General features: G+C 41.7%; 26 non-coding genes across 26 annotated transcripts; all 26 read left to right on the top strand.

The window, feature by feature from the left end:
- Positions 1–565: 565 nt before the first annotated feature.
- Positions 566–637, top strand: TRNAE-UUC (transfer RNA glutamic acid (anticodon UUC)). The gene has a single exon. It is a non-coding gene; the product is annotated as a tRNA-Glu (tRNA).
- A 164-nt stretch (positions 638–801) lies between these two features.
- Positions 802–887, top strand: TRNAY-GUA (transfer RNA tyrosine (anticodon GUA)). The gene is given in 2 exon segments: positions 802–838; positions 852–887. It is a non-coding gene; the product is annotated as a tRNA-Tyr (tRNA).
- Positions 888–1,190: 303 nt separating this feature from the next.
- On the top strand, positions 1,191–1,262 carry TRNAE-UUC (transfer RNA glutamic acid (anticodon UUC)). The gene has a single exon. It is a non-coding gene; the product is annotated as a tRNA-Glu (tRNA).
- A 1,836-nt stretch (positions 1,263–3,098) lies between these two features.
- On the top strand, positions 3,099–3,170 carry TRNAG-UCC (transfer RNA glycine (anticodon UCC)). Its single transcript has one exon. It is a non-coding gene; the product is annotated as a tRNA-Gly (tRNA).
- Positions 3,171–3,334: 164 nt separating this feature from the next.
- Positions 3,335–3,420, top strand: TRNAY-GUA (transfer RNA tyrosine (anticodon GUA)). The gene is given in 2 exon segments: positions 3,335–3,371; positions 3,385–3,420. It is a non-coding gene; the product is annotated as a tRNA-Tyr (tRNA).
- A 303-nt stretch (positions 3,421–3,723) lies between these two features.
- TRNAE-UUC (transfer RNA glutamic acid (anticodon UUC)) lies at positions 3,724–3,795 on the top strand. The gene has a single exon. It is a non-coding gene; the product is annotated as a tRNA-Glu (tRNA).
- Positions 3,796–5,632: 1,837 nt separating this feature from the next.
- On the top strand, positions 5,633–5,704 carry TRNAG-UCC (transfer RNA glycine (anticodon UCC)). The gene has a single exon. It is a non-coding gene; the product is annotated as a tRNA-Gly (tRNA).
- Positions 5,705–5,868: 164 nt separating this feature from the next.
- On the top strand, positions 5,869–5,954 carry TRNAY-GUA (transfer RNA tyrosine (anticodon GUA)). The gene is given in 2 exon segments: positions 5,869–5,905; positions 5,919–5,954. It is a non-coding gene; the product is annotated as a tRNA-Tyr (tRNA).
- A 303-nt stretch (positions 5,955–6,257) lies between these two features.
- On the top strand, positions 6,258–6,329 carry TRNAE-UUC (transfer RNA glutamic acid (anticodon UUC)). Its single transcript has one exon. It is a non-coding gene; the product is annotated as a tRNA-Glu (tRNA).
- Positions 6,330–8,164: 1,835 nt separating this feature from the next.
- TRNAG-UCC (transfer RNA glycine (anticodon UCC)) lies at positions 8,165–8,236 on the top strand. Its single transcript has one exon. It is a non-coding gene; the product is annotated as a tRNA-Gly (tRNA).
- A 164-nt stretch (positions 8,237–8,400) lies between these two features.
- TRNAY-GUA (transfer RNA tyrosine (anticodon GUA)) lies at positions 8,401–8,486 on the top strand. The gene is given in 2 exon segments: positions 8,401–8,437; positions 8,451–8,486. It is a non-coding gene; the product is annotated as a tRNA-Tyr (tRNA).
- A 303-nt stretch (positions 8,487–8,789) lies between these two features.
- On the top strand, positions 8,790–8,861 carry TRNAE-UUC (transfer RNA glutamic acid (anticodon UUC)). The gene has a single exon. It is a non-coding gene; the product is annotated as a tRNA-Glu (tRNA).
- A 1,835-nt stretch (positions 8,862–10,696) lies between these two features.
- Positions 10,697–10,768, top strand: TRNAG-UCC (transfer RNA glycine (anticodon UCC)). Its single transcript has one exon. It is a non-coding gene; the product is annotated as a tRNA-Gly (tRNA).
- A 164-nt stretch (positions 10,769–10,932) lies between these two features.
- Positions 10,933–11,018, top strand: TRNAY-GUA (transfer RNA tyrosine (anticodon GUA)). The gene is given in 2 exon segments: positions 10,933–10,969; positions 10,983–11,018. It is a non-coding gene; the product is annotated as a tRNA-Tyr (tRNA).
- A 303-nt stretch (positions 11,019–11,321) lies between these two features.
- Positions 11,322–11,393, top strand: TRNAE-UUC (transfer RNA glutamic acid (anticodon UUC)). Its single transcript has one exon. It is a non-coding gene; the product is annotated as a tRNA-Glu (tRNA).
- Positions 11,394–13,229: 1,836 nt separating this feature from the next.
- Positions 13,230–13,301, top strand: TRNAG-UCC (transfer RNA glycine (anticodon UCC)). The gene has a single exon. It is a non-coding gene; the product is annotated as a tRNA-Gly (tRNA).
- A 164-nt stretch (positions 13,302–13,465) lies between these two features.
- TRNAY-GUA (transfer RNA tyrosine (anticodon GUA)) lies at positions 13,466–13,551 on the top strand. The gene is given in 2 exon segments: positions 13,466–13,502; positions 13,516–13,551. It is a non-coding gene; the product is annotated as a tRNA-Tyr (tRNA).
- A 303-nt stretch (positions 13,552–13,854) lies between these two features.
- Positions 13,855–13,926, top strand: TRNAE-UUC (transfer RNA glutamic acid (anticodon UUC)). Its single transcript has one exon. It is a non-coding gene; the product is annotated as a tRNA-Glu (tRNA).
- A 1,826-nt stretch (positions 13,927–15,752) lies between these two features.
- On the top strand, positions 15,753–15,824 carry TRNAG-UCC (transfer RNA glycine (anticodon UCC)). The gene has a single exon. It is a non-coding gene; the product is annotated as a tRNA-Gly (tRNA).
- A 165-nt stretch (positions 15,825–15,989) lies between these two features.
- TRNAY-GUA (transfer RNA tyrosine (anticodon GUA)) lies at positions 15,990–16,075 on the top strand. The gene is given in 2 exon segments: positions 15,990–16,026; positions 16,040–16,075. It is a non-coding gene; the product is annotated as a tRNA-Tyr (tRNA).
- Positions 16,076–16,379: 304 nt separating this feature from the next.
- TRNAE-UUC (transfer RNA glutamic acid (anticodon UUC)) lies at positions 16,380–16,451 on the top strand. Its single transcript has one exon. It is a non-coding gene; the product is annotated as a tRNA-Glu (tRNA).
- A 1,836-nt stretch (positions 16,452–18,287) lies between these two features.
- On the top strand, positions 18,288–18,359 carry TRNAG-UCC (transfer RNA glycine (anticodon UCC)). Its single transcript has one exon. It is a non-coding gene; the product is annotated as a tRNA-Gly (tRNA).
- A 164-nt stretch (positions 18,360–18,523) lies between these two features.
- On the top strand, positions 18,524–18,609 carry TRNAY-GUA (transfer RNA tyrosine (anticodon GUA)). The gene is given in 2 exon segments: positions 18,524–18,560; positions 18,574–18,609. It is a non-coding gene; the product is annotated as a tRNA-Tyr (tRNA).
- Positions 18,610–18,912: 303 nt separating this feature from the next.
- On the top strand, positions 18,913–18,984 carry TRNAE-UUC (transfer RNA glutamic acid (anticodon UUC)). Its single transcript has one exon. It is a non-coding gene; the product is annotated as a tRNA-Glu (tRNA).
- A 1,836-nt stretch (positions 18,985–20,820) lies between these two features.
- Positions 20,821–20,892, top strand: TRNAG-UCC (transfer RNA glycine (anticodon UCC)). Its single transcript has one exon. It is a non-coding gene; the product is annotated as a tRNA-Gly (tRNA).
- A 164-nt stretch (positions 20,893–21,056) lies between these two features.
- On the top strand, positions 21,057–21,142 carry TRNAY-GUA (transfer RNA tyrosine (anticodon GUA)). The gene is given in 2 exon segments: positions 21,057–21,093; positions 21,107–21,142. It is a non-coding gene; the product is annotated as a tRNA-Tyr (tRNA).
- Positions 21,143–21,259: the final 117 nt, after the last annotated feature.

Below are 21,259 nucleotides of genomic sequence, written 5' to 3'. Positions count from 1 at the left end.
AGAAGCCAGGCCAGAGCACAGGATCTGACCAAGGCAGAAGATGACAATTTTTAACATTTCCTGAAATTCGGCCAGATTTCTAAATGTTCTGATGAAACATTCCATATTCCACATAAAAATAAATTCTGCTAAGGGCTGCAAACTGACACAATAACATCTACATATGCAGAACTCCTAAAACCACCCATGTAGCAGATCTATCGGGCTCTGTGAAAACTGGTTCCACACTTCTTTTACCTTCGTTGTATATCAGACTGGATCTAACTCACATTATCTTAAAACTCAAGGGTCTCAAAACCCAGCCTTTCCCAGGACATCATCAGCAGGGTTCATTTTTATGAAATTAAAGAAAACGTTACGCAACCTCCATAGAGAGTGAGCATCCTCTGAGTGCTGCTGAGTCTGAGCGCCGGGATATGACATCATTTCCCACAAACAAAAAATGGCTTTGGAAAAAAACGGGAGGAAAATGGTTTTTTTTCTCATGTTTTTTGGGGGGTTTTTTTTCGTTTTTTTTTTTCCGCAGACCTTCCCATCTCTGGTTTAAAGTCTATCTCTCTGTCCAGCGTTGGTGGTATAGTGGTGAGCATAGCTGCCTTTCAAGCAGTTGACTCGGGTTCGATTCCCGGCCAACGCAGCGTTTATTTTTTTTTTTACACATCCGAGTCTATTCAGTAAGTTTCAAGCCGTTTGCAATGTTAACCCTTCAACTTGCTGTAGCTTGTAACACAATGCATACCATGTTGGTGAGGGAGGGGCTGCTCCAGGTACAGTCAGCATGGACAGCGCACCAAATCATGACCTTCGATAGCTCAGCTGGTAGAGCGGAGGACTGTAGAAAACAATCAGACATCCTTAGGTCGCTGGTTCGATTCCGGCTCGAAGGAATGCTCTCTATTTTTGTGAGACGGGAAAAAAAATGGTAGGTTGATCCTACAGAGTGAAGAGTGGACTTTAGGTGCGAATTCCGTGGTCAGCAAAAGGACCACTTTATCTGGGAAGATCCAAAGAAACTATAACTCTGACGCATCTCACAAAGATCATTGGAACAGGAACTCATCAACTGCAGCCACGGACTGACAGGCATTACAACTGTATTTTAAAATAAAAAGGTTCACCTCCTATAGGATCTGTGGATGCTCCGTCACATACACAATCCCATGTGGTGTGCGCAGGGGTGTAGACATGTATCCCATATGGTCTAGCGGTTAGGATTCCTGGTTTTCACCCAGGCGGCCCAGGTTCGACTCCCGGTATGGGAAGCTAGTTTTTATTGGAACCCCATGTTGCTATCCATTTGCTAGTTGGTCAAATCAAATAGCATTAATCATATTCCCCAACATCTAAAGCGCTCACCTTACCTGAATATCCACCTCAAAATACTGGGCCAGATTCCTTACCTCTTTGGGCTGGTCAAGGAACATCAGAAAGGGGAGAAATAGATAAGAGAGATTATATAAAATGCAACAGGAGGAAAGATAATGAAAATGGAGAGATTAAAGAAAAGGAGGATAGATTAAAGAAAATGGGAGAGGAAGTGACAAAAGGTAGCGGTAAAGAAAAAGTGGACAAACAGGGAGAGGTAAAGAGAAAGGGTTGGGAGATAAAGAGAACAAAGATAGATGAAGAGGAAAAGGGAGACATAATGCCAATGTCTGTCTAGGGAGATGGTCGACTATGTGCTTGATTTTATACACCTGTTAGCAATGGATGTGGCTGAAATACCTAAACTCAATAATTAGGAGGGGTGTCCACATCCTTTCATAAAGTGTATATGTTTTATATGTAATATGTATAATTTATCCCTTCAGAAAATTCTATTTATGTAAAAGAAACTGTCACTGCGGGAAAAGTGAATAACACAGGACAAACTTATGATAAAACCTGATCATACTGCTCTTGTTCTCAGGGCAGCCCCATCACCATGAGATGGGCATAAAGGGATCAAGTATTATATCTTCTATATCCGATGATTGCTGGAGGCAGGGTGGAATTCCTGAAACTGCCAGTGCTGCTTAGTTATCCCCAGTCTGGCCACCGACAACTTACAGGTAACTATCCGTACGAATCACAAAACAGCTGTAATTATAACAACATTACATTATATGTATAGATTTGATAGCACCACAATATACTGACCAGGTATTTCATTTTATAGTTAGAGTGAGTTCTGCATCAGGTTCAAACATATCATGGAAAAATCATCTCAACATCCAAATTGCAAACAAGAAAAACAAAGGAATACACTAAAGCAACAAAGCAAAAAGTATGTGAAGCACCAGTCATTTACCTGAAAGAAAGACATCAGTAGATTGACCACCATTTTCTTGACTAGGCCAAGACCTAGGGCAACAGCACCACCTTCTGGTACAAAACTGAGGAGCAGATTGCCCTCTTTGGTGATGAAGTCATCGGTTCTGTATGTTAAATGGGAATAATGAAAAGAAGCGTTTCTACCCAGTTTCGAACCGGGGACCTTTCTCACGTGAGGCAAACGCTCTAACCGCTACGCTAAAGAAGCTTAAGTGTAGAAAGAAGCCAGGCCAGAGCACAGGATCTGACCAAGGCAGAAGATGACAATTTTTAACATTTCCTGAAATTCGGCCAGATTTCTAAATGTTCTGATGAAACATTCCATATTCCACATAAAAATAAATTCTGCTAAAGGCTGCAAAATGACACAATAACATCTACATATGCAGAACTCCTAAAACCACCCATGTAGCAGATCTATCGGGCTCTGTGAAAACTGGTTCCACACTTCTTTTACCTTCGTTGTATATCAGACTGGATCTAACTCACATTATCTTAAAACTCAAGGGTCTCAAAACCCAGCCTTTCCCAGGACATCATCAGCAGGGTTCATTTTTATGAAATTAAAGAAAACGTTACGCAACCTCCATAGAGAGTGAGCATCCTCTGAGTGCTGCTGAGTCTGAGCGCCGGGATATGACATCATTTCCCACAAACAAAAAATGGCTTTGGAAAAAAACGGGAGGAAAATGGTTTTTTTTCTCATGTTTTTTTGGGGGTTTTTTTTCGTTTTTTTTTTTCCGCAGACCTTCCCATCTCTGGTTTAAAGCAAATCTCTCTGTCCAGCGTTGGTGGTATAGTGGTGAGCATAGCTGCCTTCCAAGCAGTTAACCCGGGTTCGATTCCCGGCCAACGCAGCGTTTATTTTTTTTTTTACACATCCGAGTCTATTCAGTAAGTTTCAAGCCGTTTGCAATGTTAACCCTTCAACTTGCTGTAGCTTGTAACACAATGCATACCATGTTGGTGAGGGAGGGGCTGCTCCAGGTACAGTCAGCATGGACAGCGCACCAAATCATGACCTTCGATAGCTCAGCTGGTAGAGCGGAGGACTGTAGAAAACAATCAGACATCCTTAGGTCGCTGGTTCGATTCCGGCTCGAAGGAATGCTCTTTATTTTTGTGAGATGGGAAAAAAAATGGTAGGTTGATCCTACAGAGTGAAGAGTGGACTTTAGGTGCGAATTCCGTGGTCAGCAAAAGGACCACTTTATCTGGGAAGATCCAAAGAAACTATAACTCTGACGCATCTCACAAAGATCATTGGAACAGGAACTCATCAACTGCAGCCGCGGACTGACAGGCATTACAACTGTATTTTAAAATAAAAAGGTTCACCTCCTATAGGATCTGTGGATGCTCCGTCACATACACAATCCCATGTGGTGTGCGCAGGAGTGTAGACATGTATCCCGTATGGTCTAGCGGTTAGGATTCCTGGTTTTCACCCAGGCCGCCCGGGTTCGACTCCCGGTATGGGAAGCTAGTTTTTATTGGAACCCCATGTTGCTATCCATTTGCTAGTTGGTCAAATCAAATAGCATTAATCATATTCCCCAACATCTAAAGCGCTCACCTTACCTGAATATCCACCTCAAAATACTGGGCCAGATTCCTTACCTCTTTGGGCTGGTCAAGGAACATCAGAAAGGGGAGAAATAGATAAGAGAGATTATATAAAATGCAACAGGAGGAAAGATAATGAAAATGGAGAGATTAAAGAAAAGGAGGATAGATTAAAGAAAATGGGAGAGGAAGTGACAAAAAGGTAGCGGTAAAGAAAAAGTGGACAAACAGGGAGAGGTAAAGAGAAAGGGTTGGGAGATAAAGAGAACAAAGATAGATGAAGAGGAAAAGGGAGACATAATGCCAATGTCTGTCTAGGGAGATGGTCGACTATGTGCTTGATTTTATACACCTGTTAGCAATGGATGTGGCTGAAATACCTAAACTCAATAATTAGGAGGGGTGTCCACATCCTTTCATAAAGTGTATATGTTTTATATGTAATATGTATAATTTATCCCTTCAGAAAATTCTATTTATGTAAAAGAAACTGTCACTGCGGGAAAAGTGAATAACACAGGACAAACTTATGATAAAACCTGATCATACTGCTCTTGTTCTCAGGGCAGCCCCATCACCATGAGATGGGCATAAAGGGATCAAGTATTATATCTTCTATATCTGATGATTGCTGGAGGCAGGGTGGAATTCCTGAAACTGCCAGTGCTGCTTAGTTATCCCCAGTCTGGCCACCGACAACTTACAGGTAACTATCCGTACGAATCACAAAACAGCTGTAATTATAACAACATTACATTATATGTATAGATTTGATAGCACCACAATATACTGACCAGGTATTTCATTTTATAGTTAGAGTGAGTTCTGCATCAGGTTCAAACATATCATGGAAAAATCATCTCAACATCCAAATTGCAAACAAGAAAAACAAAGGAATACACTAAAGCAACAAAGCAAAAAGTATGTGAAGCACCAGTCATTTACCTGAAAGAAAGACATCAGTAGATTGACCACCATTTTCTTGACTAGGCCAAGACCTAGGGCAACAGCACCACCTTCTGGTACAAAACTGAGAAGCAGATTGCCCTCTTTGGTGATGAAGTCATCGGTTCTGTATGTTAAATGGGAATAATGAAAAGAAGCGTTTCTACCCAGTTTCAAACCGGGGACCTTTCTCACGTGAGGCAAACGCTCTAACCACTACGCTAAAGAAGCTTAAGTGTAGAAAGAAGCCAGGCCAGAGCACAGGATCTGACCAAGGCAGAAGATGACAATTTTTAACATTTCCTGAAATTCGGCCAGATTTCTAAATGTTCTGATGAAACATTCCATATTCCACATAAAAATAAATTCTGCTAAAGGCTGCAAAATGACACAATAACATCTACATATGCAGAACTCCTAAAACCACCCATGTAGCAGATCTATCGGGCTCTGTGAAAACTGGTTCCACACTTCTTTTACCTTCGTTGTATATCAGACTGGATCTAACTCACATTATCTTAAAACTCAAGGGTCTCAAAACCCAGCCTTTCCCAGGACATCATCAGCAGGGTTCATTTTTATGAAATTAAAGAAAACGTTACGCAACCTCCATAGAGAGTGAGCATCCTCTGAGTGCTGCTGAGTCTGAGCGCCGGGATATGACATCATTTCCCACAAACAAAAAATGGCTTTGGAAAAAAACGGGAGGAAAATGGTTTTTTTTCTCATGTTTTTTTGGGGGTTTTTTTTCGTTTTTTTTTTTCCGCAGACCTTCCCATCTCTGGTTTAAAGCCTATCTCTCTGTCCAGCGTTGGTGGTATAGTGGTGAGCATAGCTGCCTTCCAAGCAGTTGACCCGGGTTCGATTCCCGGCCAACGCAGCGTTTAATTTTTTTTTTACACATCCGAGTCTATTCAGTAAGTTTCAAGCCGTTTGCAATGTTAACCCTTCAACTTGCTGTAGCTTGTAACACAATGCATACCATGTTGGTGAGGGAGGGGCTGCTCCAGGTACAGTCAGCATGGACAGCGCACCAAATCATGACCTTCGATAGCTCAGCTGGTAGAGCGGAGGACTGTAGAAAACAATCAGACATCCTTAGGTCGCTGGTTCGATTCCGGCTCGAAGGAATGCTCTTTACTTTTGTGAGACGGGAAAAAAAATGGTAGGTTGATCCTACAGAGTGAAGAGTGGACTTTAGGTGCGAATTCCGTGGTCAGCAAAAGGACCACTTTATCTGGGAAGATCCAAAGAAACTATAACTCTGACGCATCTCACAAAGATCATTGGAACAGGAACTCATCAACTGCAGCCGCGGACTGACAGGCATTACAACTGTATTTTAAAATAAAAAGGTTCACCTCCTATAGGATCTGTGGATGCTCCGTCACATACACAATCCCATGTGGTGTGCGCAGGGGTGTAGACATGTATCCCATATGGTCTAGCGGTTAGGATTCCTGGTTTTCACCCAGGCGGCCCGGGTTCGACTCCCGGTATGGGAAGCTAGTTTTTATTGGAACCCCATGTTGCTATCCATTTGCTAGTTGGTCAAATCAAATAGCATTAATCATATTCCCCAACATCTAAAGCGCTCACCTTACCTGAATATCCACCTCAAAATACTGGGCCAGATTCCTTACCTCTTTGGGCTGGTCAAGGAACATCAGAAAGGGGAGAAATAGATAAGAGAGATTATATAAAATGCAACAGGAGGAAAGATAATGAAAATGGAGAGATTAAAGAAAAGGAGGATAGATTAAAGAAAATGGGAGAGGAAGTGACAAAAGGTAGCGGTAAAGAAAAAGTGGACAAACAGGGAGAGGTAAAGAGAAAGGGTTGGGAGATAAAGAGAACAAAGATAGATGAAGAGGAAAAGGGAGACATAATGCCAATGTCTGTCTAGGGAGATGGTCGACTATGTGCTTGATTTTATACACCTGTTAGCAATGGATGTGGCTGAAATACCTAAACTCAATAATTAGGAGGGGTGTCCACATCCTTTCATAAAGTGTATATGTTTTATATGTAATATGTATAATTTATCCCTTCAGAAAATTCTATTTATGTAAAAGAAACCGTCACTGCGGGAAAAGTGAATAACACAGGACAAACTTATGATAAAACCTGATCATACTGCTCTTGTTCTCAGGGCAGCCCCATCACCATGAGATGGGCATAAAGGGATCAAGTATTATATCTTCTATATCTGATGATTGCTGGAGGCAGGGTGGAATTCCTGAAACTGCCAGTGCTGCTTAGTTATCCCCAGTCTGGCCACCGACAACTTACAGGTAACTATCCGTACGAATCACAAAACAGCTGTAATTATAACAACATTACATTATATGTATAGATTTGATAGCACCACAATATACTGACCATGTATTTCATTTTATAGTTAGAGTGAGTTCTGCATCAGGTTCAAACATATCATGGAAAAATCATCTCAACATCCAAATTGCAAACAAGAAAAACAAAGGAATACACTAAAGCAACAAAGCAAAAAGTATGTGAAGCACCAGTCATTTACCTGAAAGAAAGACATCAGTAGATTGACCACCATTTTCTTGACTAGGCCAAGACCTAGGGCAACAGCACCACCTTCTGGTACAAAACTGAGGAGCAGATTGCCCTCTTTGGTGATGAAGTCATCGGTTCTGTATGTTAAATGGGAATAATGAAATGAAGCGTTTCTACCCAGTTTCGAACCGGGGACCTTTCTCACGTGAGGCAAACGCTCTAACCGCTACGCTAAAGAAGCTTAAGTGTAGAAAGAAGCCAGGCCAGAGCACACGATCTGACCAAGGCAGAAGATGACAATTTTTAACATTTCCTGAAATTCGGCCAGATTTCTAAATGTTCTGATGAAACATTCCATATTCCACATAAAAATAAATTCTGCTAAAGGCTGCAAAATGACACAATAACATCTACATATGCAGAACTCCTAAAACCACCCATGTAGCAGATCTATTGGGCTCTGTGAAAACTGGTTCCACACTTCTTTTACCTTCGTTGTATATCAGACTGGATCTAACTCACATTATCTTAAAACTCAAGGGTCTCAAAACCCAGCCTTTCCCAGGACATCATCAGCAGGGTTCATTTTTATGAAATTAAAGAAAACGTTACGCAACCTCCATAGAGAGTGAGCATCCTCTGAGTGCTGCTGAGTCTGAGCGCCGGGATATGACATCATTTCCCACAAACAAAAAATGGCTTTGGAAAAAAACGGGAGGAAAATGGTTTTTTTTCTCATGTTTTTTTGGGGTTTTTTTTTCGGTTTTTTTTTCCGCAGACCTTCCCATCTCTGGTTTAAAGCCTATCTCTCTGTCCAGCGTTGGTGGTATAGTGGTGAGCATAGCTGCCTTCCAAGCAGTTGACCTGGGTTCGATTCCCGGCCAACGCAGCGTTTATTTTTTTTTTTACACATCCGAGTCTATTCAGTAAGTTTCAAGCCGTTTGCAATGTTAACCGTTCAACTTGCTGTAGCTTGTAACACAATGCATACCATGTTGGTGAGGGAGGGGCTGCTCCAGGTACAGTCAGCATGGACAGCACACCAAATCATGACCTTCGATAGCTCAGCTGGTAGAGCGGAGGACTGTAGAAAACAATCAGACATCCTTAGGTCGCTGGTTCGATTCCGGCTCGAAGGAATGCTCTTTATTTTTGTGAGACGGGAAAAAAAATGGTAGGTTGATCCTACAGAGTGAAGAGTGGACTTTGGGTGCGAATTCCGTGGTCAGCAAAAGGACCACTTTATCTGGGAAGATCCAAAGAAACTATAACTCTGACGCATCTCACAAAGATCATTGGAACAGGAACTCATCAACTGCAGCCGCGGACTGACAGGCATTACAACTGTATTTTAAAATAAAAAGGTTCACCTCCTATAGGATCTGTGGATGCTCCGTCACATACACAATCCCATGTGGTGTGCGCAGGGGTGTAGACATGTATCCCATATGGTCTAGCGGTTAGGATTCCTGGTTTTCACCCAGGTGGCCCGGGGTCGACTCCCGGTATGGGAAGCTAGTTTTTATTGGAACCCCATGTTGCTATCCATTTGCTAGTTGGTCAAATCAAATAGCATTAATCATATTCCCCAACATCTAAAGCGCTCACCTTACCTGAATATCCACCTCAAAATACTGGGCCAGATTCCTTACCTCTTTGGGCTGGTCAAGGAACATCAGAAAGGGGAGAAATAGATAAGAGAGATTATATAAAATGCAACAGGAGGAAAGATAATGAAAATGGAGAGATTAAAGAAAAGGAGGATAGATTAAAGAAAATGGGAGAGGAAGTGACAAAAGGTAGCGGTAAAGAAAAAGTGGACAAACAGGGAGAGGTAAAGAGAAAGGGTTGGGAGATAAAGAGAACAAAGATAGATGAAGAGGAAAAGGGAGACATAATGCCAATGTCTGTCTAGGGAGATGGTCGACTATGTGCTTGATTTTATACACCTGTTAGCAATGGATGTGGCTGAAATACCTAAACTCAATAATTAGGAGGGGTGTCCACATCCTTTCATAAAGTGAATATGTTTTATATGTAATATGTATAATTTATCCCTTCAGAAAATTCTATTTATGTAAAAGAAACTGTCACTGCGGGAAAAGTGAATAACACAGGACAAACTTATGATAAAACCTGATCATACTGCTCTTGTTCTCAGGGCAGCCCCATCACCATGAGATGGGCATAAAGGGATCAAGTATTATATATTCTATATCTGATGATTGCTGGAGGCAGGGTGGAATTCCTGAAACTGCCAGTGCTGCTTAGTTATCCCCAGTCTGGCCACCGACAACTTACAGGTAACTATCCGTACGAATCACAAAACAGCTGTAATTATAACAACATTACATTATATGTATAGATTTGATAGCACCACAATATACTGACCAGGTATTTCATTTTATAGTTAGAGTGAGTTCTGCATCAGGTTCAAACATATCATGGAAAAATCATCTCAACATCCAAATTGCAAACAAGAAAAACAAAGGAATACACTAAAGCAACAAAGCAAAAAGTATGTGAAGCACCAGTCATTTAACTGAAAGAAAGACATCAGTAGATTGACCACCATTTTCTTGACTAGGCCAAGACCTAGGGCAACAGCACCACCTTCTGGTACAAAACTGAGGAGCAGACTGCCCTCTTTGGTGATGAAGTCATCGGTTCTGTATGTTAAATGGGAATAATGAAAAGGAGCGTTTCTACCCAGTTTCGAACCGGGGACCTTTCTCACGTGAGGCAAACGCTCTAACCGCTACGCTAAAGAAGCTTAAGTGTAGAAAGAAGCCAGGCCAGAGCACAGGATCTGACCAAGGCAGAAGATGACAATTTTTAACATTTCCTGAAATTCGGCCAGATTTCTAAATGTTCTGATGAAACATTCCATATTCCACATAAAAATAAATTCTGCTAAAGGCTGCAAAATGACACAATAACATCTACATATGCAGAACTCCTAAAACCACCCATGTAGCAGATCTATCGGGCTCTGTGAAAACTGGTTCCACACTTCTTTTACCTTCGTTGTATATCAGACTGGATCTAACTCACATTATCTTAAAACTCAAGGGTCTCAAAACCCAGCCTTTCCCAGGACATCATCAGCAGGGTTCATTTTTATGAAATTAAAGAAAACGTTACGCAACCTCCATAGAGAGTGAGCATCCTCTGAGTGCTGCTGAGTCTGAGCGCCGGGATATGACATCATTTCCCACAAACAAAAAATGGCTTTGGAAAAAAACGGGAGGAAAATGGTTTTTTTTCTCATGTTTTTTTGGGGGTTTTTTTCATTTTTTTTTTTCCGCAGACCTTCCCATCTCTGGTTTAAAGCCTATCTCTCTGTCCAGCGTTGGTGGTATAGTGGTGAGCATAGCTGCCTTCCAAGCAGTTGACCCGGGTTCGATTCCCGGCCAACGCAGCGTTTATTTTTTTTTTTACACATCCGAGTCTATTCAGTAAGTTTCAAGCCGTTTGCAATGTTAACCCTTCAACTTGCTGTAGCTTGTAACACAATGCATACCATGTTGGTGAGGGAGGGGCTGCTCCAGGTACAGTCAGCATGGACAGCGCACCAAATCATGACCTTCGATAGCTCAGCTGGTAGAGCGGAGGACTGTAGAAAACAATCAGACATCCTTAGGTCGCTGGTTCGATTCCGGCTCGAAGGAATGCTCTTTATTTTTGTGAGACGGGAAAAAAAATGGTAGGTTGATCCTACAGAGTGAAGAGTGGACTTTAGGTGCGAATTCCGTGGTCAGCAAAAGGACCACTTTATCTGGGAAGATCCAAAGAAACTATAACTCTGACGCATCTCACAAAGATCATTGGAACAGGAACTCATCAACTGCAGCCGCGGACTGACAGGCATTACAACTGTATTTTAAAATAAAAAGGTTCACCTCCTATAGGATCTGTGGATGCTCCGTCACATACACAATCCCATGTGGTGTGCGCAGGGGTGTAGACATGTATCCCATATGGTCTAGCGGTTAGGATTCCTGGTTTTCACCCAGGCGGCCCGGGTTCGACTCCCGGTATGGGAAGCTAGTTTTTATTGGAACCCCATGTTGCTATCCATTTGCTAGTTGGTCAAATCAAATAGCATTAATCATATTCCCCAACATCTAAAGCGCTCACCTTACCTGAATATCCACCTCAAAATACTGGGCCAGATTCCTTACCTCTTTGGGCTGGTCAAGGAACATCAGAAAGGGGAGAAATAGATAAGAGAGATTATATAAAATGCAACAGGAGGAAAGATAATGAAAATGGAGAGATTAAAGAAAAGGAGGATAGATTAAAGAAAATGGGAGAGGAAGTGACAAAAGGTAGCGGTAAAGAAAAAGTGGACAAACAGGGAGAGGTAAAGAGAAAGGGTTGGGAGATAAAGAGAACAAAGATAGATGAAGAGGAAAAGGGAGACATAATGCCAATGTCTGTCTAGGGAGATGGTCGACTATGTGCTTGATTTTATACACCTGTTAGCAATGGATGTGGCTGAAATACCTAAACTCAATAATTAGGAGGGGTGTCCACATCCTTTCATAAAGTGTATATGTTTTATATGTAATATGTATAATTTATCCCTTCAGAAAATTCTATTTATGTAAAAGAAACTGTCACTGCGGGAAAAGTGAATAACACAGGACAAACTTATGATAAAACCTGATCATACTGCTCTTGTTCTCAGGGCAGCCCCATCACCATGAGATGGGCATAAAGGGATCAAGTATTATATCTTCTATATCTGATGATTGCTGGAGGCAGGGTGGAATTCCTGAAACTGCCAGTGCTGCTTAGTTATCCCCAGTCTGGCCACCGACAACTTACAGGTAACTATCCGTACGAATCACAAAACAGCTGTAATTATAACAACATTACATTATATGTATAGATTTGATAGCACCACAATATACTGACCAGGTATTTCATTTTATAGTTAGAGTGAGTTCTGCATCAGGTTCAAACATATCATGGAAAAATCATCTCAACATCCAAATTGCAAACAAGAAAAACAAAGGAATACACTAAAGCAACAAAGCAAAAAGTATGTGAAGCACCAGTCATTTACCTGAAAGAAAGACATCAGTAGATTGACCTCCATTTTCTTGACTAGGCCAAGACCTAGGGCAACAGCACCACCTTCTGGTACAAAACTGAGGAGCAGATTGCCCTCTTTGGTGATGAAGTCATCGGTTCTGTAGGTTAAATGGGAATAATGAAAAGAAGCGTTTCTACCCAGTGTCGAACCGGGGACCGTTCTCACATGAGGCAAACGCTCTAACCGCTACGCTAAAGAAGCTTAAGTGTAGAAAGAAGCCAGGCCAGAGCACAGGATCTGACCAAGGCAGAAGATGACAATTTTTAATATTTCCTGAAATTCGGCCAGATTTCTAAATGTTCTGATGAAACATTCCATATTCCACATAAAAATAAATTCTGCTAAAGGCTGCAAAATGACACAATAACATCTACATATGCAGAACTCCTAAAACCACCCATGTAGCAGATCTATCGGGCTCTGTGAAAACTGGTTCCACACTTCTTTTACCTTCGTTGTATATCAGACTGGATCTAACTCACATTATCTTAAAACTCAAGGGTCTCAAAACCCAGCCTTTCCCAGGACATCATCAGCAGGGTTCATTTTTATGAAATTAAAGAAAACGTTACGCAACCTCCATAGAGAGTGAGCATCCTCTGAGTGCTGCTGAGTCTGAGCGCTGGGATATGACATCATTTCCCACAAACAAAAAATGGCTTTGGAAAAAAACGGGAGGAAAATGGTTTTTTTTCTCATGTTTTTTTGGGGGTTTTTTTTCGTTTTTTTTTTTCCGCAGACCTTCCCATCTCTGGTTTAAAGCCTATCTCTCCGTCCAGCGTTGGTGGTATAGTGGTGAGCATAGCTGCCTTCCAAGCAGTTGACCCGGGTTCGATTCCCGGCCAACGCAGCGTTTATTTTTTTTTTTACACATCCGAGTCTATTCAGTAAGTTTCAAGCCGTTTGCAATGTTAACCCTTCAACTTGCTGTAGCTTGTAACACAATGCATACCATGTTGGTGAGGGAGGGGCTGCTCCAGGTACAGTCAGCATGGACAGCGCACCAAATCATGACCTTCGATAGCTCAGCTGGTAGAGCGGAGGACTGTAGAAAACAATCAGACATCCTTAGGTCGCTGGTTCGATTCCGGCTCGAAGGAATGCTCTTTATTTTTGTGAGACGGGAAAAAAAATGGTAGGTTGATCCTACAGAGTGAAGAGTGGACTTTAGGTGCGAATTCCGTGGTCAGCAAAAGGACCACTTTATCTGGGAAGATCCAAAGAAACTATAACTCTGACGCATCTCACAAAGATCATTGGAACAGGAACTCATCAACTGCAGCCGCGGACTGACAGGCATTACAACTGTATTTTAAAATAAAAAGGTTCACCTCCTATAGGATCTGTGGATGCTCCGTCACATACACCATCCCATGTGGTGTGCGCAGGGGTGTAGACATGTATCCCATATGGTCTAGCGGTTAGGATTCCTGTTTTTCACCCAGGCGGCCCGGGTTCGACTCCCGGTATGGGAAGCTAGTTTTTATTGGAACCCCATGTTGCTATCCATTTGCTAGTTGGTCAAATCAAATAGCATTCATCATAATCCCCAACATCTAAAGCGCTCACCTTACCTGAATATCAACCTCAAAATACTGGGCCAGATTCCTTACCTCTTTGGGCTGGTCAAGGAACATCAGAAAGGGGAGAAATAGATAAGAGAGATTATATAAAATGCAACAGGAGGAAAGATAATGAAAATGGAGAGATTAAAGAAAAGGAGGATAGATTAAAGAAAATGGGAGAGGAAGTGACAAAAGGTAGCGGTAAAGAAAAAGTGGACAAACAGGGAGAGGTAAAGAGAAAGGGTTGGGAGATAAAGAGAACAAAGATAGATGAAGAGGAAAAGGGAGACATAATGCCAATGTCTGTCTAGGGAGATGGTCGACTATGTGCTTGATTTTATACACCTGTTAGCAATGGATGTGGCTGAAATACCTAAACTCAATAATTAGGAGGGGTGTCCACATCCTTTCATAAAGTGTATATGTTTTATATGTAATATGTATAATTTATCCCTTCAGAAAATTCTATTTATGTAAAAGAAACTGTCACTGCGGGAAAAGTGAATAACACAGGACAAACTTATGATAAAACCTGATCATACTGCTCTTGTTCTCAGGGCAGCCCCATCACCATGAGATGGGCATAAAGGGATCAAGTATTATATCTTCTATATCTGATGATTGCTGGAGGCAGGGTGGAATTCCTGAAACTGCCAGTGCTGCTTAGTTATCCCCAGTCTGGCCACCGACAACTTACAGGTAACTATCCGTACGAATCACAAAACAGCTGTAATTATAACAACATTACATTATATGTATAGATTTGATAGCACCACAATATACTGACCAGGTATTTCATTTTATAGTTAGAGTGAGTTCTGCATCAGGTTCAAACATATCATGGAAAAATCATCTCAACATCCAAATTGCAAACAAGAAAAACACACTAAAGCAACAAAGCAAAAAGTATGTGAAGCACCAGTCATTTACCTGAAAGAAAGACATCAGTAGATTGACCACCATTTTCTTGACTAGGCCAAGACCTAGGGCAACAGCACCACCTTCTGGTACAAAACTGAGGAGCAGATTGCCCTCTTTGGTGATGAAGTCATCGGTTCTGTATGTTAAATGGGAATAATGAAAAGAAACGTTTCTACCCAGTTTCGAACCGGGGACCTTTCTCACGTGAGGCAAACGCTCTAACCGCTACGCTAAAGAAGCTTAAGTGTAGAAAGAAGCCAGGCCAGAGCACAGGATCTGACCAAGGCAGAAGATGACAATTTTTAACATTTCCTGAAATTCGGCCAGATTTCTAAATGTTCTGATGAAACATTCCATATTCCACATAAAAATAAATTCTGCTAAAGGCTGCAAAATGACACAATAACATCTACATATGCAGAACTCCTAAAACCACCCATGTAGCAGATCTATCGGGCTCTGTGAAAACTGGTTCCACACTTCTTTTACCTTCGTTGTATATCAGACTGGATCTAACTCACATTATCTTAAAACTCAAGGGTCTCAAAACCCAGCCTTTCCCAGGACATCATCAGCAGGGTTCATTTTTATGAAATTAAAGAAAACGTTACGCAACCTCCATAGAGAGTGAGCATCCTCTGAGTGCTGCTGAGTCTGAGCGCCGGGATATGACATCATTTCCCACAAACAAAAAATGGCTTTGGAAAAAAACGGGAGGAAAATGGTTTTTTTTCTCATGTTTTTTGGGGGTTTTTTTCGTTTTTTTTTTTCCACAGACCTTCCCATCTCTGGTTTAAAGCCTATCTCTCTGTCCAGCGTTGGTGGTATAGTGGTGAGCATAGCTGCCTTCCAAGCAGTTGACCCGAGTTCGTTTCCCGGCCAACGCAGCGTTTATTTTTTTTTTTTACACATCCGAGTCTATTCAGTAAGTTTCAAGCCGTTTGCAATGTTAACCCTTCAACTTGCTGTAGCTTGTAACACAATGCATACCATGTTGGTGAGGGAGGGGCTGCTCCAGGTACAGTCAGCATGGACAGCGCACCAAATCATGACCTTCGATAGCTCAGCTGGTAGAGCGGAGGACTGTAGAAAACAATCAGACATCCTTAGGTCGCTGGTTCGATTCCGGCTCGAAGGAATGCTCTTTACTTTTGTGAGACGGGAAAAAAAAATGGTAGGTTGATCCTACAGAGTGAAGAGTGGACTTTAGGTGCGAATTCCGTGGTCAGCAAAAGGACCACTTTATCTGGGAAGATCCAAAGAAACTATAACTCTGACGCATCTCACAAAGATCATTGGAACAGGAACTCATCAACTGCAGCCGCGGACTGACAGGCATTACAACTGTATTTTAAAATAAAAAGGTTCACCTCCTATAGGATCTGTGGATGCTCCGTCACATACACAATCCCATGTGGTGTGCGCAGGGGTGTAGACATGTATCCCATATGGTCTAGCGGTTAGGATTCCTGGTTTTCACCCAGGCGGCCCGGGTTCGACTCCCGGTATGGGAAGCTAGTTTTTATTGGAACCCCATGTTGCTATCCATTTGCTAGTTGGTCAAATCAAATAGCATTAATCATATTCCCCAACATCTAAAGCGCTCACCTTACCTGAATATCCACCTCAAAATACTGGGCCAGATTCCTTACCTCTTTGGGCTGGTCAAGGAACATCAGAAAGGGGAGAAATAGATAAGAGAGATTATATAAAATGCAACAGGAGGAAAGATAATGAAAATGGAGAGATTAAAGAAAAGGAGGATAGATTAAAGAAAATGGGAGAGGAAGTGACAAAAGGTAGCGGTAAAGAAAAAGTGGACAAACAGGGAGAGGTAAAGAGAAAGGGTTGGGAGATAAAGAGAACAAAGATAGATGAAGAGGAAAAGGGAGACATAATGCCAATGTCTGTCTAGGGAGATGGTCGACTATGTGCTTGATTTTATACACCTGTTAGCAATGGATGTGGCTGAAATACCTAAACTCAATAATTAGGAGGGGTGTCCACATCCTTTCATAAAGTGTATATGTTTTATATGTAATATGTATAATTTATCCCTTCAGAAAATTCTATTTATGTAAAAGAAACTGTCACTGCGGGAAAAGTGAATAACACAGGACAAACTTATGATAAAACCTGATCATACTGCTCTTGTTCTCAGGGGAGCCCCATCACCATGAGATGGGCATAAAGGGATCAAGTATTATATCTTCTATATCTGATGATTGCTGGAGGCAGGGTGGAATTCCTGAAACTGCCAGTGCTGCTTAGTTATCCCCAGTCTGGCCACCGACAACTTACAGGTAACTATCCGTACGAATCACAAAACAGCTGTAATTATAACAACATTACATTATATGTATAGATTTGATAGCACCACAATATACTGACCAGGTATTTCATTTTATAGTTAGAGTGAGTTCTGCATCAGGTTCAAACATATCATGGAAAAATCATCTCAACATCCAAATTGCAAACAAGAAAAACAAAGGAATACACTAAAGCAACAAAGCAAAAAGTATGTGAAGCACCAGTCATTTACCTGAAAGAAAGACATCAGTAGATTGACCACCATTTTCTTGACTAGGCCAAGACCTAGGGCAACAGCACCACCTTCTGGTACAAAACTGAGGAGCAGATTGCCCTCTTTGGTGATGAAGTCATCGGTTCTGTATGTTAAATGGGAATAATGAAAAGAAGCGTTTCTACCCAGTTTCGAACCGGGGACCTTTCTCACGTGAGGCAAACGCTCTAACCGCTACGCTAAAGAAGCTTAAGTGTAGAAAGAAGCCAGGCCAGAGCACAGGATCTGACCAAGGCAGAAGATGACAATTTTTAACATTTCCTGAAATTCGGCCAGATTTCTAAATGTTCTGATGAAACATTCCATATTCCACATAAAAATAAATTCTGCTAAAGGCTGCAAAATGACACAATAACATCTACATATGCAGAACTCCTAAAACCACCCATGTAGCAGATCTATCGGGCTCTGTGAAAACTGGTTCCACACTTCTTTTACCTTCGTTGTATATCAGACTGGATCTAACTCACATTATCTTAAAACTCAAGGGTCTCAAAACCCAGCCTTTCCCAGGACATCATCAGCAGGGTTCATTTTTATGAAATTAAAGAAAACGTTACGCAACCTCCATAGAGAGTGAGCATCCTCTGAGTGCTGCTGAGTCTGAGCGCCGGGATATGACATCATTTCCCACAAACAAAAAATGGCTTTGGAAAAAAACGGGAGGAAAATGGTTTTTTTTCTCATGTTTTTTTGGGGGTTTTTTTTCGTTTTTTTTTTTCCGCAGACCTTCCCATCTCTGGTTTAAAACCTATCTCTCTGTCCAGCGTTGGTGGTATAGTGGTGAGCATAGCTGCCTTCCAAGCAGTTGACCCGGGTTCGATTCCCGGCCAACGCAGCGTTTATTTATTTTTTTACACATCCGAGTCTATTCAGTAAGTTTCAAGCCGTTTGCAATGTTAACCTTTCAACTTGCTGTAGCTTGTAACACAATGCATACCATGTTGGTGAGGGAGGGGCTGCTACAGGTACAGTCAGCATGGACAGCGCACCAAATCATGACCTTCGATAGCTCAGCTGGTAGAGCGGAGGACTGTAGAAAACAATCAGACATCCTTAGGTCGCTGGTTCGATTCCGGCTCGAAGGAATGCTCTTTATTTTTGTGAGACGGGAAAAAAAATGGTAGGTTGATCCTACAGAGTGAAGAGTGGACTTTAGGTGCGAATTCCGTGGTCAGCAAAAGGACCACTTTATCTGGGAAGATCCAAAGAAACTATAACTCTGACGCATCTCACAAAGATCATTGGAACAGGAACTCATCAACTGCAGCCGCGGACTGACAGGCATTACAACTGTATTTTAAAATAAAAAGGTTCACCTCCTATAGGATCTGTGGATGCTCCGTCACATACACAATCCCATGTGGTGTGCGCAGGGGTGTAGACATGTATCCCATATGGTCTAGCGGTTAGGATTCCTGGTTTTCACCCAGGCGGCCCAGGTTCGACTCCCGGTATGGGAAGCTAGTTTTTATTGGAACCCCATGTTGCTATCCATTTGCTAGTTGGTCAAATCAAATAGCATTAATCATATTCCCCAACATCTAAAGCGCTCACCTTACCTGAATATCCACCTCAAAATACTGGGCCAGATTCCTTACCTCTTTGGGCTGGTCAAGGAACATCAGAAAGGGGAGAAATAGATAAGAGAGATTATATAAAATGCAACAGGAGGAAAGATAATGAAAATGGAGAGATTAAAGAAAAGGAGGATAGATTAAAGAAAATGGGAGAGGAAGTGACAAAAGGTAGCGGTAAAGAAAAAGTGGACAAACAGGGAGAGGTAAAGAGAAAGGGTTGGGAGATAAAGAGAACAAAGATAGATGAAGAGGAAAAGGGAGACATAATGCCAATGTCTGTCTAGGGAGATGGTCGACTATGTGCTTGATTTTATACACCTGTTAGCAATGGATGTGGCTGAAATACCTAAACTCAATAATTAGGAGGGGTGTCCACATCCTTTCATAAAGTGTATATGTTTTATATGTAATATGTATAATTTATCCCTTCAGAAAATTCTATTTATGTAAAAGAAACTGTCACTGCGGGAAAAGTGAATAACACAGGACAAACTTATGATAAAACCTGATCATACTGCTCTTGTTCTCAGGGCAGCCCCATCACCATGAGATGGGCATAAAGGGATCAAGTATTATATCTTCTATATCTGATGATTGCTGGAGGCAGGGTGGAATTCCTGAAACTGCCAGTGCTGCTTAGTTATCCCCAGTCTGGCCACCGACAACTTACAGGTAACTATCCGTACGAATCACAAAACAGCTGTAATTATAACAACATTACATTATATGTATAGATTTGATAGCACCACAATATACTGACCAGGTATTTCATTTTATAGTTAGAGTGAGTTCTGCATCAGGTTCAAACATATCATGGAAAAATCATCTCAACATCCAAATTGCAAACAAGAAAAACAAAGGAATACACTAAAGCAACAAAGCAAAAAGTATGTGAAGCACCAGTCATTTACCTGAAAGAAAGACATCAGTAGATTGACCACCATTTTCTTGACTAGGCCAAGACCTAGGGCAACAGCACCACCTTCTGGTACAAAACTGAGGAGCAGATTGCCCTCTTTGGTGATGAAGTCATCGGTTCTGTATGTTAAATGGGAATAATGAAAAGAAGCGTTTCTACCCAGTTTCGAACCGGGGACCTTTCTCACGTGAGGCAAACGCTCTAACCGCTACGCTAAAGAAGCTTAAGTGTAGAAAGAAGCCAGGCCAGAGCACAGGATCTGACCAAGGCAGAAGATGACAATTTTTAACATTTCCTGAAATTCGGCCAGATTTCTAAATGTTCTGATGAAACATTCCATATTCCACATAAAAATAAATTCTGCTAAAGGCTGCAAAATGACACAATAACATCTACATATGCAGAACTCCTAAAACCACCCATGTAGCAGATCTATCGGGCTCTGTGAAAACTGGTTCCACACTTCTTTTACCTTCGTTGTATATCAGACTGGATCTAACTCACATTATCTTAAAACTCAAGGGTCTCAAAACCCAGCCTTTCCCAGGACATCATCAGCAGGGTTCATTTTTATGAAATTAAAGAAAACGTTACGCAACCTCCATAGAGAGTGAGCATCCTCTGAGTGCTGCTGAGTCTGAGCGCCGGGATATGACATCATTTCCCACAAACAAAAAATGGCTTTGGAAAAAAACGGGAGGAAAATGGTTTTTTTTCTCATGTTTTTTTGGGGGTTTTTTTTCGTTTTTTTTTTTCCGCAGACCTTCCCATCTCTGGTTTAAAGCCTTTCTCTCTGTCCAGCGTTGGTGGTATAGTGGTGAGCATAGCTGCCTTCCAAGCAGTTGACCCGGGTTCGATTCCCGGCCAACGCAGCGTTTATTTTTTTTTTTACACATCCGAGTCTATTCAGTAAGTTTCAAGCCGTTTGCAATGTTAACCCTTCAACTTGCTGTAGCTTGTAACACAATGCATACCATGTTGGTGAGGGAGGGGCTGCTCCAGGTACAGTCAGCATGGACAGCGCACCAAATCATGACCTTCGATAGCTCAGCTGGTAGAGCGGAGGACTGTAGAAAACAATCAGACATCCTTAGGTCGCTGGTTCAATTCCGGCTCGAAGGAATGCTCTTTATTTTTGTGAGACGGGAAAAAAAATGGTAGGTTGATCCTACAGAGTGAAGAGTGGACTTTAGGTGCGAATTCCGTGGTCAGCAAAAGGACCACTTTATCTGGGAAGAT

The sequence above is a fragment of the Spea bombifrons genome, chromosome 3, assembly GCF_027358695.1.
Source record: "Spea bombifrons isolate aSpeBom1 chromosome 3, aSpeBom1.2.pri, whole genome shotgun sequence".
Taxonomy (NCBI): Eukaryota; Metazoa; Chordata; class Amphibia; order Anura; family Pelobatidae; genus Spea; species Spea bombifrons.
The sequence above is the reverse complement of the archived record's forward strand: the minus strand, read 5'-3'. Positions and strand labels throughout refer to the sequence as shown.